The following is a 14,413-nucleotide window of genomic DNA, read 5'->3' as shown; positions in this document are numbered from 1 at the left end:
CCTTTAAAGAAAATACACAGCCCTACAGCACATCAGCAAGCAAAAGCAGACATTTGATTTTGTGCAATAATGTGTCAAACTTTGGAACAGAACTTTCTCCATGTGGTAGCATGGGCTAGGGGAGAGAAGGAGCACCTGCTTATTCCAAGTCAGGGCAAGGCTACTACATCAAGGTTTGAGGCAGCAAAACATAAAAAATCACATTGGACTTGGGTCCACCTTTGCTCTGGACTGTGAAAACAGTGTAGAAACTCTAAACATTTTCTGCTGACACCAAAGCATGGAAACCTTTTATTTCAATAAATATTACATTTTAAGAAAAATGATAGTCAAATAGTAAGAATAGTCATGACGGGGTTTTTCTTTTTGCCCTCTTTGCAAAAAGGTCAGATGCGCTTGTACTGGTTTCATAGTACAAGGAAATACATCAGTTATCAAAACATTGAGTATGTCTCCCTTTATTCCAGATGGCTATAGAACAGTGGTGGCGAACCTTTTAGAGACCGAGTGCCCAAACTGCAACCCAAAACCCAATGATTTATCACAAGTGCCAATCCGGGGGATAATGGGGGAGAGCTGTTGAGCTTTTTTTGGGAGGAGTTGTTGAACTTATATCTGCACTTTATGTATAATATTTTCAAAATAAATAGTTGCCTTTCTTAAATTACTGATTTACTAAAATTCAAGAAAACACAAATTGCCTCCAGAAAATGTAGAATTATATACATGTTACTTAAGAGGCAATTCAAAGGCTTGAATAACTTTCGGAAACTTTGGAGAGGTTTTAAAAAGTGGTCTTTGCTCTCTGCCCTAGTGCTGAAAGGAAGAATCCTATATTTGCATTATTGGGTGGTTGCGGGGGAGTGAGGAATATGGTCTTGTGGAACCACTGCTGTTTCTTGTGTGTTACCAAGAAAGGAGGGATTAAACGAAGGCTTACACAGTCACAACAGCAACCTGGTTGGGCGCTTGGCTGAGCAGCAGAAAAAGGGGAGTTCAAACCCCACCAAGCCTGGAGGGGGAAAGCGCCACCGCTCACCACCTGCAGGGAGTTTCGCAACAGGAACCAAAGGAAAGTGACTGCTGGGACTCAAGCCACCACCTGGCTTGTCGTCGTTGCTTTAGAGTACTTTCCGGGTGGAAAGACAGGAGGGCTTATCACCTTCCTGAAGCATAGGCTGCTTAGTGCTGCCCCAGGAAAGGTTTGCTCGGGAGGAGGTGAGCTGCGCGGAATTGAAGCGCGCGTGCGCTTCCATGCCTCGCGCAGCGCAACCCTGCGCAACTTTGTGCAGAAACATCCCCAGAGAAACGAGTGAAAGCACCGCCGGGCACTTTGAAGGCGCCTTTTCCACTCTCCCCGCCCTGTTGGCTGCTTCGTTTTCCTCCGGGGGCGAGAGAGGGGCGCAGCCACCCCACACACTCTCATCTCAGGTTCCACCTTCTCGGGAAAGGAACAACTGGCCCCTTTTCTCTCCCTCTTCCCTACACAAAACTTTGTCTCCCAGCAACTGTGCGGGCAGCGTCACTTCCTCTCCCTGCAAGCCAGCCCTCGGTGGGCGGGAAAAGAAGAGGGCTCGCTCTGTGTCTTTGCAGGCTGCTCCGCGCGGGGACCAGCCACAAAACGAGCGTCCTATTGCAGCAGCAGCCAACCAGCTGGTTGGCGGGCGCGAAACTCTGGGGAGCGTTTCCAGCTCATAGCGGTGTGGGGGGACACCCAACACACACACACTGCCGCTGCGGCTGGCACGCACTATAGGGAACGTTTCCCGCCCGCTGTGGCATTTGGGGGGGGGGAGAGGCTGTCACCTCTGCAAACCACAAAAAAACGAACCTGATGGGGCGATGGCGCGCGTGCCCACAGAGAGGGCTCTGCGTGCCCACTTGGGCACGCGTGCCATAGGTTCGCCACCACTGCTATAGAAAGTCAAGAACACACACACACACACACACAGAGAGAGAGAGAGAGAGAGAGAGAGAGAGAGAGTCTTTTAGACATTTGCGTAACTCAGAATTCAATGTGCATAACAGGGAGTTTTTATCTGAAGTTCCCATCCTAGTGCAACACATGTTCAGAAATGCTTTTCATTAGTTATATTTCATTCTGGCCCTATTGTTCCCTTACAATCGATCATCTAATAGCAATCAACCCCTTCTGCCTTCTCTTGAGAAAGTCCTTTCAGAACAGACAAGAGACTGCATTATTGTCTCTTGCTGGAGGGAGACTAAAGCAGCAGGAGAGTTGATCTAGAACTTCCCTCACCGAGTGCCATATTTACCACGCATGGCTCAGTTCTGCTCTGGATTCCAAACCAACACTAGGTGGCTGCATTACCACGAATACAAGCCAATCATGGACTCCACAAGAATGGTGGTATTTCTTTTACTGGTAGTTGCCCTTTTCAGTGATCAAGTAAGTTGTTCTACCCTGAGCAAGCTACATGGTAGAAGACACACTATAGGGTATTTCTACTAAAGAACACAACAGATACATACCGGTACTTTGCACATACACCAGCCTCCTCTCTTATTCCTCTGAAAATATTCAGTATAGTACGGTTGCCATACATCCGGAATTTCCCGGACATAGCCAGCAATCAGCTGTCAGAAACAGTGTCTGGGCAGAAATTGCTGAAATGTCTGGGAAAATCTTTACATATGGCAACCCATGTCGGCAGTGTCATTTTTTTGTCGAGATTTTGTCAATAAAAAAATAAAAGCTCAACCTTACAGTATAGCCCAGTAAATCCTATTTGAGTATCCTGTTGGAAGCGAGATACTAATTTCCGCACTATGGTTACTTTTAAGACTTCACACTGAAATACTATGGGAAAATAAAAACAGTAGGTGCAGTCTGAAAGCATACAAAGTGAAACAAGCAGGACTCTCATTTGTAGATCATTTCTCTGAATGTGGTGATGGAGCCAAAAAATAGTTTCTATTTTCTTTTTAACAAAAGGCTGCAAATAGCAAGAATTCTGCATAGCTTTTTTTTTAATAGAAAAAATGCTGGACAAAGTTAACCAACTGTACTCCATTATAAATTCCCCATCTCTAAAATGGGGATAACAGCAAACTGCCAAAGAGTATGTTATTAAGATCAAGAATACAGAAATTTTAAAAGCGCCACAGAAATTAATAATACACAACCTGATCACAAATTTAGAACATTTCATCCCAATATAGATAGTGCAACAACTTTGTTGTGAAAAATGAAAATATTAAATCTCAAAAAAAACCAGAATATTAAGTTTTAACCTCTAATTGCCTGGAAGAGAGGGAGAGAAATGATCATTTTTGTCCTTTCAACCATGCCAAACGTAACTCTCAGAATTACACGACATGAAGTATATGAGATACTTGAAACCAAATATTGGCCAGGCATAAAGGTAAATTTTAAGTTAGATGAACAAAAAGAAAACCCTCAGCATGATTGTTATGTTGTATTCTTGAAATGCCACTTTATCTGACTGAATGAATAGGGCATAGGAGAGAAAACGACCTCAGTGCAAAGATTTTTGGCACTCGAAATTAAAATGATGCCTCCTTCCATGAAAAACATGAATGTTATGTTTACATCTGAGGCAAAAATAGGAAAAGAAAAGGTCAGGGGTGAAGCTGACTGAAGTCCTGCAACTTAAATCTTTAAATCAGAACAACTGCTTTCCTTCACACCTGCAAATTCCACCTCAAGAGTCTACTGCAAAAGTACTATTAACATACTTTCATCACCCAACTACATAGTTTGGTCTAGTTAAAACACACATAAAATCTCAAAAAAGGGACTGCTTTTAATATATTTTGTAGAAAACGGTTTCTACTAGAAAGTGGGCGTATAAGAGACTCTTCTTCTTCTTCTTTCTCCACTCTGCTATGCCAGCCTCTTCCTTCTACTTATTTGGGGGGGGGGACCAGTCTGCGAGGAAGAAAACTGTTGAACTTTGCTTGCTAAGAAAGTATCTTGGCATTATAAACTGCCATCCACTTCAGATTAATGCACCCCCCCCCCAGTAATACACAAAGGCAGAGAAATAGAAGAAAACCAGGGCACCGTTCATTAATGAACAAATGCAACTTGCCGGAGTTCGTAGCCATAGTCTCTGTGTGGAGAAGGTACCTTGTCAAAACAAAAGCCGGACAGTTGCAAGAAACAAAGGCACATCTTCTAAAATAGAGGCTGGGGCTTGCCAAAACATCGTGTATATCCAATAGTTGAACCAAGATGAATCAGAGAAGAGAGGGATGCCAACTGTCTGCATAAACTACTTGGTATCAGCATGCTCTCTGGAATTGGAAAAGGTTGATACTGAAAGGGGACCTCCAAGAACCAAGTTGTTCTAGACGGTTAGGCTCATTAGAAGATGAGGATGTAGGTTTATACTGTATCCTTGGCACCCCTCTATGAACTTTCTCTTGCCTTCTTGAAATGCTTCTCAGTCAACTAGCTGGGCACACAAACAATGTTTGGTGGGCATTTAAGTCAGCTGTAAGAACCTGGTTACAACATACATGAGTGCCCCCCTACAAAAAAAAAAACACCTCCTAACCGAGAAAACATCAATAGGAAGGTAGAGAGACGTTAACAGTACTGTTTCCACTGCCTTGTCTAGGCAAAGATAATGCTGCTTCAGCCTGAGCTAGAAGGAGATAGTCATCAATTCCAACTGGCTGTTTATTGTGACGTTAAGGGACTGGCTGTACTAATCAGATTGCAGCAAAACAACTTGCCACAAACAGTCCAGTTATGTCAACTATCTGATATTCAGCATTTCTACCTTTAATCCCACATCTGGCAAATCAGGACCTAAACCAAAAGGCAGCAGCATCCTTTCACACGTAAATCGGAAGAGCTCTGTGACCCAGACCTTCATCCATCTGGGAAGCCATTTCTGAGAGCATCAAGAATATCTTCAGGGCAGAAAAATGGGCAGAGCCGGGTCAAATTCAGGTCATACTACGGAGTGCTTTCTATACAAAACCAATGTAACACACTGGGTTCAAGTTTAAAAACTCCCTACTAGGTTACGAACATAAATCACTTGTAAATATTTTGGAGTTAATGAATGTTGAATGACAAGAATGCAAATAATTATCATATAGGGTATCACCAGGAAAATTAAGGTATGAAGTGTTTGACGGTGCTCAAATATCACTTTGCTCCATTATACTGGCATGGTATTGCCCTTCATCTAAAGCCAACTGTTCCCTACAATGGATGAAGTCCTGCTATTTGACTGGATCTACTGCCTCTCCCATTATATACTTCTTCTCAAGTCTTTGCTGCTGGCAGAAAAACAGGCTTTCTCAATCTCCTCCAACCCTTCACATGCACCACAAGCAAGCTTTTTTCACCCTATTCATGTGGTCAAGTACCTTATTTACAGAGGCTTTTCTAAGGTGCCCAACACCAAGAAGTACACCCAACTACTTCACTGTAATTCTATTCCAAAACGGGGGTAACTGTCATTGAAATTAGATGTTACTGAAGCAATGGCCCACCCACAGCAACACAGGATGGACACAGTACAACCAAAAAGTAAACTAGACAGTCTGTAAGTCTAGGTCTCGAAACACAGGTCAACACCATCTACTTATATCAGCCTTTTGTCTAAGATCATGAGAAAACAATCACTATGTTTTAATTTGAATATACCTGGGTTGTCATTGGTAAAGCTTAAAATATGTGTGAACTAGAAGTGTATATAGGAAATAGACCATAGGAAAACCCTAAGTATTGCCTGAAAATATGCAACTAATTCATCTACACTCTTCTTTGACGCTTCCCATGTTTTATTTGTTTGTATGGGGCCATGGGATATGGGAGAACAGTTTTAAGCCGCTGGCAACTCCTAGATTTTTTTTAAAGAGGAATGACTGGTTTTTAACTGAACAAACTGCCTCTTCAGAGATGGGATATATTCCCCAAAACTGCTTTGTTCACTCCCGCATGTGTGAGTCATTACACAGTTTCCTTTTGACAGGATCAAACAGTGCCAGATAAATCCAGAAGCATGTTAGCTGCTATGCTGCCCTCAAGGAACACACTATACACATGCTCCGTTGCCTAATACCGCATAGGCACACTGGTCATTTCACTGTCTTCATGCAGGATGCTTTATGCTTTACCTGATAGTGTAAAGCATTCCACCCTTCTTGTGCTTATATAGGCAAGTAGGGCTCTCTTCTAAACCATACCAGCATAAATTCAGGAAGCTAAATAGATTGAGGAAAAATAGTGCCAGGATAGTGTTCATGTTAAATTAACCAGGTTCATCGGCATACAGCTGCTATATACAAATGGGCTAACGCTCCCATTCTTCAAAAAAAGATACGAACTTCTCTTCCCTTATGAATTTGTAGGGATTTTCCTTATTCATATTTCATGAACTAGTGAAGCAAAGTCAAGCTTCTCACAGAGAATCACTTTTATTTATTTATTTAACAAGACTTATATACCGCTTGATTGTAATAAAACCTCAAAGCAGCTTGCCAAACCTTGCAGAAAAGCCCCTCCCCACTTCGAAGTATGACTTTTTAGTTTACCCCTGTATTCACACACTTGCCTGGTAGCCATAAACAATAAGGAATTGCATGCAAGTGAGCTAATGGACTGACAGAGGATGGATGGGGCACTCCAGCAAGTAAGCTGCTGCAGGACAGAAGCTGCCTCCTCCTCACCCAGTATAGACATGCAGCTGGCTGCTGGGAGAGGAGCAGAGCTCTCTGTCCCTCCTCTGCCAACCCCTGTAAGCTAATTAAAACATTTGCATGCCAGTGACTTCCATAGCTTTGTTTCCAACTCTGGTTTAGCTGCTGCCTATATGCTAATGCCCGTTCAAAGGCACCACGTGGTAAACTTTTGCCAGTGGGGCAGAATAAAAAGCAGCATATCAAAAACGGGGCACAGTGGCTTCTCTCTCCCACCCAAGTATTTTCAATGCTTGTTTTTGTTTTTTTGTTTTTGTCGATACTTAGAATTTTTATAGTGTGCTTTTATGAAGTTTGCACGCAGTTAACATAATACTGAATCTAGAATGCCAGGATACACAACAACCCTTTAATGGGTGGCAGAAATCCTTGTCTACTGATCCATTTGTTGTTGAAAGTCCTGAAACGGATCAAAGTGTTTCAGGTAAGCGGGCAGTGAATTGATCAGATTCTGTCTCTTTGCAAGGACATGGAGGTTGGATAACATGTGCAGGCTAGTAGATAACAAATGCTGATATTGCCATGAAGACCAACTCAGTAGAGTACTGTACGATGTGCAATAGAGAATTTGAAAGAGTCAGATTCACAATGCTAACTAACACCTTGTCCAGGAAACTCTACTGACCTGATGAGATACTTACATTGCAAAGTTTTCAATAACCGTCCTCCATACAGACAACCTCTGTTCACAAGACACAGCAGGGTTTTTATAAAACAAAACGAGAGCCCAGGTTTTCCCAATGAATCCCCACACTATGATCTTGGCTTAAATTACCTTATGTATACAAATGTGCAAGTGCACTTGTACTTTTTAATATATCCTTCTTCCTAGTTCAGCTTTTTAACCCTTTCCTAAAATCAGGATCTCTGTGGAAAATATATTAACAGATAGAAATTCAATAATCAACTGAACCATCAGTTCAAACGTGCACACACATATATACACTATTATAAGACAAATTGAAACTGAATTCTGGAAATGTTCTTTCTACTGCATTCCCCCCTGTATTGCTTCAAAATCCTTTTCACGTAAGACAAGTAGATTTTTCAAAGAAAACAAAAACTGTTTTAAATTCCATGTGCAAACTGCACACACTAGAACTGAAACTCCAGTGTGGGTAGAAGAACAAAGTCAAATGTGAAAATAGTATTTTTAACTTAAAAACAAAAATTTCAAAAGCCTCCCTCTTGACTACCAAGGAAAAAAATGTTTATGACCAGTGAAGGAGCTTCTGAGACAAAGCAGCACAATGAATTAATAGAGAAATGTATTAATGTGTCTATTTGATACAGAGCCAGAAAAATTAACAGAACAAATCAACAAATGGAAGTGAATGAAATCTAAGTTTTTGGCACGGATGCCAATTTCAAAGTTTATATATTAGTAAAACTGCATTCAAAATTTGAAAATTTATTATTTTGTTAATCATATCTCCTATCACACACCTCCCAAGTACAGATTTCCCTCATATAATTTAAGTCATCGCTCTTTTCCTATCAACAACAATTCTGAAGGTGTGTTTTAACCTGCCATGTGGCATTTACTCCCAGTGTAAGGAGGAAATCACTTAGCCCTGGAGGCAAATGAATTAGCCAAGTTTGAAAGGTGGCATCCTGTTCTATGCAACAGCACAACAATGCCAAATTGAAAATAATTAAATCAAAACGGGCATCAGTGGGACTTGTTTTGAAGTTGCTGTCTTTAAATCATGTTAAAGATCTTTTATTGTCCTCTCTTAAGACAACTGGGATAAAACAATATATTTTTGCAGGCAAAAGCAAGTTCCTCCATAAGGAAGCAATAAGAGAGCCTATTTCTACCCTGAAGGCCAAACCATACACAAGCAGAGTTTGATTATAACGGCTGATAACGAATTTCTTGCAGGATCTCAGTGCCAAGAACCTATGTAACAATATGTTGTCTTCCTGAAGCACCGGGCACAGATGAGTAGCTTTATATGATGTTATCCCCGAACCTTTTTTTTGGAGTGAATGCCTTTTCTAGAAACAAACACCTGCTACCAGTAAAGAAGGACTTTGGTGAACAAATGACTTCTCTCTCCATTTCAACTTTCAGGGAAAATCACTGATTGGAAGTGCATAGCGGAGGTGGAAAGCTCTTTCCTAAATGGTGCTAAGCTATAAAATTTACATTCTAAGGGAAGGGGAACACATATATGCTCATCTTTTCTGTTAGATCCATCTCTTCCCCCTCTAGTTTTAAGGTGGGGGTTCAGAATTCTGACTCTCCCCAGTTCTCACATAGGCACACACTTTATCACAGCAGTCCTAACCATGGTTACTTGGAAGTAAGTCCCACTGAACTTAGTGAGATTTATTTCTGGGTGAATTGCACTGTATGTCACTTTAAAAAGCAAAACACAACAGTATCTTTTCTTCCTCCAACTTCGATCTCCCTCCACATGCAACAGAAACATTTCAGCCATCACCCCCTCCCTTCCCCATTTCAGCCCCACAGCGAGACACACACAAACATTATCAGATTCAAAAGCATCCCCTCTGCCATGAGAAAAGAAAAGCTCTTAGGCTTCTTTGGGCAAAAACTTCACAACTGACTGCACATAGTTCCCGGCTTGGTTATTAGAAAAGAAAAAGAGAAAGCGCCTGAAGTGGTTATTTTATTTGCTCTTTGTTTTATAGATTTCCCCCCTTTCTTCTTAAAGAAACCCTCCTTTATATAAAGAGAATCTGAATTAGAGATCCACCAGATTTTTTGGTAGGATTAATTGTACTCCTAATAAGTAAAAGAGCAATGGAAAATGTTAATATAGTAAGAATATACGCAGTGTGGATTGAATGAACTATTCACTCCAAATTATTTTCTCAATTATTACATCCTTTAGTCCTACATGCAAACAAAAAAACTTTTCTTATTATAATCCTAAACTGTGACATTAGAGTATCAGATGAACTTGACGACTTCATGGTCTAGAAAGTTACCAGTCCGGGAAGAAAGAAATTCCATGCCTATTTACCCAGCTTTCCTTACAATATTACACAATGGAGCTGTGAAAAGGCAGCCTACTGTATGTATCTTACTCTGCAAGAAGGTTTTTGCCTAACACCAGTGCTTAGTGCCTGTGGGACTGTAGTACCCCCCCCCCCCCGCCGCGCTTTTAATCTTTGCTAAAGAAGAATTCAAAAATGGATGGGAGAGAAGGTTTTTGATCATTTATTTCCATGCCAAAATACTCAAATTAATCATATGAGATAGCACTTTACTAGAGAAACATGTTTCCTTTTCATTATGTTTGTAGTTTTAAAATATAACTAATCACTTGCATCAATTGTAACTAAATAGATGTTCTCCCCAAACAAAATGTAAATGTTAACAATCTATGCACATACGCATAAGCATTAAGTTTTGAAGATTTGTTTAAACTTTCAATAACTTTATATAAAATCAATTCAAAATACAGGAAGCACAGGGGACCAGCAATTTACTCCACTTCAATGTACGCCCATTTCTTTGGGGGGGGGGGAATAAAGGAACAAAGATTTGGAATCAGAACCAACTGACACACACACCCCACCAGACCTGGTTTGCACAATAAATTATGAATCTGGTTCTGACCATCTTTCTTAGTTTAAATGTGACTGGGTTTTTTTAAAAACTTGAGAGGGGAAAGGGGTTAAATATTTTAAATCATGTTATACAAGCATCATTTGCCTGCAATATATGCTCTCAGTTTAAACTACAATTAACAGAAATTAAGAAATGTTAAATATGTGTAAAAATGGTTTAGGATCCTGGATGCTATTGTAGGCAATATACACAACTCACAGGGCCCAGTGCCTAAGGAAGTAACACACTGTGACAATTTGACAGAAATTGGCCTGTGAGCAACACAAGCCCCTTGTGTAAATGTTTTAACATGTAGTAATATATCTGTAGAATACTATACTATTTCTGTTGTTGATTATACCCACCTTTTAACACAATGTAATAATTCTTTTTTACTGTACACCCCACAGCTTTTCTGAAAGCATTAAACTGAAGTTATAAGCCATTGCTAAAAACTGGAGTACATTTTTGTCTCCAAAGAAACAGTATTTAGGACTGAGCACTTGACTGAATTCAGCAATGGACCCTGGAATGGGATCTGTAGTGAAATTCCTTAGGGCTAAATTAAGAAGAGACAAATCTCACAGAGTTTGTCAAATGCATTCCTTGTAATACTGTATTGCGCTTCAAAAGATCTTTTAGAGTCTAAGTGTCTCTAATGAATTAGTATACCTATTCTCATTCATTCAAAGTTTATTTTGAACTTGAGGAGAGATGATTAAATGATTTCATTTTTTAAATACCAAATTCAATGGGAGTTTTTGTTTCAGATCACACACCAAAAAAATGGTCTGCCAAAATAAAACTATTTTAAACACTCCCCCCATATTTGAACTCATCTGCGTTATGTAGCATTCAGAACTTTATCACTTATGAAAATTTATAAAAGAACTAAGATCCGTAACTTTATTAATTATTCTGCTGTGTGTCAATGGTGATGAAAATGATAGAAATGGAGCGTTATCTTCATAGACCCATGTCAACTACAAGTTTTAAAATACATTTTACTTGAAACTTCTCAGCTGCCCAAGAAAGGCTGATAATGAATTTGCTCCCTTTCTCTTAATGACCGACTAATGCTCACAAAACTATGATACACCTACTAGAAGACCCAGTCCCAACTCACAATCACAGCAAAATCTATTGAGCTCCATATATATGTGTGTGTGTGTGTGTGTGTGTGTGTGTGTTGATTTTTTAGGTTGTTTTTTAAGATTTGTGCTTTTAAAAAGTTCTGTTAGGAGAAACCTATACAGATAAACCGAGAACATCAGTTCTAAGCTCCTAAGTCTGAATATAAATTTTCCCCTTTTAAGTTTCAATCACCGTGGCATTTAAATTATATATATTTGCACCATTTCCCACTTTTATATATGTTTATATAAGTTATATAAAAAATTATATAGGTTCCCCCCCCCTCTTTTTAGGGAGCACTGGGGTGGCATCACATTGTATTATATTGAACAATGTATATGATCATTTCTCTGCTAATTTTTGTTCACGTTTGCTGCTGTAATTCAGAGGTGGCATTTAAAGGCGGGAGTAGAAGACAAACCGACAAGAAGCTGAGGAGACACAGACTGAAAGACTGATTGGGCCAAAAACATTACCTGACAGCAATAAATACATTTTGTGCATTTAAGAAATATATAAAGCAACGGAGATCAAGCTCATTTAAGAATGCAGATGATGAAGTGAACTACTGTAACAACTGAGTATATTTATTGCTACCTTCCCAGCAGGAAATAATAATTTAAAGAGCCATTAAAAGTTTTTTTTTTGTCTTGTTATTTAGAATAAAGCAAATTTAAATTTCAGCCACCGTATAAAAACCGGTAAGAAATAAGGGGAATTCAGGATTTATGAATTATTTTTCTAGCATCTCTACCACCTCAAAGTTTTATTACCCTAAAGAATAGACCTAAGCCAGAGAGCCGATCTTTTCGCTAGACAAAAACTTTCCTATCCGTTGCCAACTTGTTTGCCAGGAAAAAGTTATTTCAGAGTGGGAAAGACAAGAAATTATGCTATCCCAATTCAGGATCTCACCCCCACTCTAAATGTGTACTCAAGAAGATCATAAATGTGAGTGCCTTTGAGCCTATCCATCCTGTCAATCACAATAAATTGTAATTCAAAGACACACTTACAGGACTGATTGATCTGCAGAAACCCCAAAGCGGTTTTGCAACATCTACTCCCCACCCCTCTTCACATTCACAAAACAGAGGAACAACACAAAAAATAATAATCCACTCACTGCTTGCTCCTTCCTTCGTTTTTCCCTATAAGCAAGAACCTCATATCCCTGCCTCCCATCCTCACAGCTCCCCCCACGAACAAAGAGGAAAGCTTTCCAACACCCCAACTAGTCTCACATATCCGATTCCTTTGGTTTCCATGCCACCCTCTGTAAATCCCAGCTGAAAAGTTATTTCCACCAGCACCTCTCTTTGTCTTGAGTGCTCCGTTTTCCGGGTACCCCGAACTTTCATGCGTCTCCTTTACTAAAAGGCACAGATAAACTAAACTGAGAGGAGGCTGCCTTCGCCAAGTAGTTTTTCTATACATATATATTTTCCACATACACACCCTAACATCCTTGAGGTTGCAATCTCAAAGGGAGAAAGAGAGAGAGTAAGGAAGGATGCGGGGAAGGGGGGGGCGAGGGAGAAGGGAGGGAATCAACAAAGCATAAATCTCAGTCTCCTTCACACACCTGCTTTTTTCCAAAACACCTGGGGGGCAGGCACAACAGACCGGCCAGTTTATCAACTTTAAGTCGTTCCTGGTCGCAAATATTCAATGCAAGGTATATATCTTTAAAGCAGTAGAGTGCGCGGGGGGGGGGGTGTAGAGAGAAAGAGGAAGGAACTACTAAACGTCCTCTGTATGGATTAAAAACTAAACTAGCACTGAAAGTTTAAGAGGAGGGGGAGGGGAGGGTTGTTGTTGTTGTTGTTGCTGCTGCTGCTGCGGCTGCTACTGTTAAAAGATCCCACCAACCTGTTTCGATCTACAGCGCCTGGAATCGGGTCTCAACTTTTAACACCCCCCACTTGGAGCATGTGGCTGCCTCTTTTTTGCTGCCGCCGCCGCCGCCGCCGCCGCCGCTGCTGCTACCGCTGTTGCCGCCGCCTCGTCCAGCTTCGTCCCTTGCGGAGCAGAAATGCCTCCAGCTCCCAGGCAGCCCGAGGTCCCCCAAAGTTAAACACCTCGGAGACAAAGAGAGAGAGACAGAGAAAGAGAGAAAGAAAGAGAGAGAGAAGCAAGCCGACAGAGAGAGAGAGAAGAAAGCACTAACACAGTTCAGGCATGATCATACTTTTCTCCTGCCAAAGCCTTTGCCGCTTTCTTCTCTTATTGTATTGGGGGGGGTCCTGTTTCTTCTTCCTTCACCCCTTTCTCCTGTTCCGTTTTCCTCAATGGAAGTCTCAAAGGCGGGCGGGGGGGGAGGGGGGAGTCAATCTATGTCTCGGGTCCCTCCTCTCTCTGTCCCATTCAGATGTGGAGATCAGCCTCTAATCACAGGGGTTGTGTCTGTACTGGAGATGTGACTTGAGAGCTGGGAAGGGAGGGGAGGGGGGAAAGAGAGAGAGAGAGAGAGAGAGTTACTTCCAGTTCTACCATAATCCATCTAAAGCAGGTGCAGCTCTTTTCCAAGCCCACAGGTCCTGAATGGAAAAGGAAGCCACGGGCGAGGAGTGCGTAGGAGAGGGGGAGGAAAGGTTTTTTGAATCGAGGCGAGCAAAAGGAAGCGAGGCCCCTCTCTCAAGTCACTTTTTGTGGCCTTTTTCTTTAATACCTGAAATCGTGATTTCTCCGCACTTTTAATGTGTTAAAATATATAAGAAAGGAGGGGAAACTTCAGGGGGAATAATAATAAGGGGTACATATTTTTCTTAGAGTTTTCCGTGTTTTGGGTTGTTCAGTTTTTACTAATAGCCCTTGTGTTAGACTACCGATTCTGGTTTTAAAGACCCTGGTGAAAGAGTGGCCTCGCGGCTATGTCATACCTTAACGTATTTTACCAAACAGTTTAATGGGCACATATACTTTGTCTGTGTGCCACAAACCCGCAGGGATCATTGCAGGTATCACACAGGTGCATGAGGCAGGACT

General features: G+C 41.0%; 1 protein-coding gene across 2 annotated transcripts in view; it reads right to left on the bottom strand.

Annotated features, from left to right (window-relative positions):
* The window catches only part of FOXP4 (forkhead box P4), a 148,614-nt gene extending 134,779 nt beyond the window's left edge, over positions 1-13,835 (bottom strand). The window contains exon 1 of one of the 2 annotated variants that reach the window (XM_033152674.1): positions 13,617-13,835. The gene's annotated coding sequence lies outside the window, so the exon portion shown is untranslated. Of the gene's footprint in view, positions 1-13,297; positions 13,404-13,616 lie in introns of those variants that run through there. The other variant, XM_033152675.1, reaches the window with a different exon arrangement.
* Positions 13,836-14,413: the final 578 nt, after the last annotated feature.

Source organism: Lacerta agilis, chromosome 6 (genome assembly GCF_009819535.1).
Source record: "Lacerta agilis isolate rLacAgi1 chromosome 6, rLacAgi1.pri, whole genome shotgun sequence".
Taxonomy (NCBI): domain Eukaryota; kingdom Metazoa; phylum Chordata; class Lepidosauria; order Squamata; family Lacertidae; genus Lacerta; species Lacerta agilis.
The sequence above is the reverse complement of the archived record's forward strand: the minus strand, read 5'-3'. Positions and strand labels throughout refer to the sequence as shown.